Source organism: Gekko japonicus, unplaced genomic scaffold (assembly GCF_001447785.1).
Source record: "Gekko japonicus isolate JY-2015 unplaced genomic scaffold, Gekko_japonicus_V1.1 scaffold426, whole genome shotgun sequence".
Classification (NCBI taxonomy): domain Eukaryota; kingdom Metazoa; phylum Chordata; class Lepidosauria; order Squamata; family Gekkonidae; genus Gekko; species Gekko japonicus.
In genome coordinates this window covers 981,853-983,174 of record NW_015160848.1, presented here as the reverse complement: position 1 = coordinate 983,174, position 1,322 = coordinate 981,853, and positions in this window count along the sequence as shown.

Here is a 1,322-nt window from a genome sequence, read left to right as displayed (position 1 = left end):
TCAGTGGAAGAATGAAAAACTGCGGTTTCAAGGAATGCTAAAAAAAAAATTGCAGAACTGAATCTCAGCCTGACCCACAGTTTCTCACCCGAAACTGGGTAGGCATCCTTTGCATATAGTTTGCATGTCCTTCATGTTCCACTACTCGGTCCTTGATGATATGTGCTTGTTTGGTTCCATGAACCTTTTGCTTCCTGCAAGGAGTCTTGGATTTTCTTTCTCATGAGAAACTGTCCAATTCACCTCCAAATTCTCCTTTCAGATTAAATTCCATGCTAACTAATCGAAGATAAAAAGGGAAAGGTAAAGGTTCCCTTGCTCGAAAGCCAGTCGAGTCCGACTCTAGGGTTGTGGTGCTCATCTCCGTTTCAAAGCCGAAGAGAGCCAGCGCTGTCCGAAGACATTTCCGTGGTCATGTGGCCGGCATGACTAAACACCAAGGCGCACAGAACGCTGTTACCTTCCCACCGAAGTGGTACCTATTTATCTACTTGCAATCTCTCAGTTTCGAACTGCTAGGTTGGCAGGAGCTGGAACTAGAGATGGGAGCTCACTCCATCTTGCGGCACCCGGGTCTCGAACCGCTGAACTACTGACCTTCCACAGCCTGCAATTCAGCGTCTTAACCACTTGAGCCACCGCAGCTCCAGAATCGAAGATAATCTCTCCCGATTGTATGCATTGCATAGTGAGTTTCTCACTAGTCCTGGACTAGTAAGCAAGTGATGGCACTGGAGGTGCCTGGCAACTGGTTGGGAAGGTTGGGGGTAGGGCTGCCAAGTGGGGGCGGGGGGTGGGTAAATCCCCACTTTGGAGGCCCAATTTCCGCCACCACGGAATCGGGCCCTGGGGGAACTCCGCCCCCCAAAGCGCAGTGTTGCTGCAACCACGTCAATCACGTTGGGGGCGTGGCCCCGATCGTCGGAGGGAAAACTCTATGGTTTTCCCTCTGACAATCGGGGCCACGCCCTCAATGTGATCGACGTGGCACATCACTTCTAGTGATGTGCTGGTGGCGCGCACGCGCTTAGCGCGCGCACGTCCACCTGCAGCTCCCAGAGCCCAGCGAGGCTCCCCCAACACCAAGGTAAGTAGACTTGGCAACCCTAGTTTGGGGAAGCAGTGTCCCAGGAGGGTGGGGTGGGGGAAAGAACTCCTAGATTATTCTTGTTTTAACTTGGATTGCTCAAGGTAGCCCTATCTCATCAGATCTCAGAAGCTAAGCAGGATCGACCCTGGCTAATATTTGGAAGTGAGACCTCTAAGGAATATGAGGGTCTTGGTGCAAAGGCAAGCAATGGTAGACCAGCTCTGAACATCTC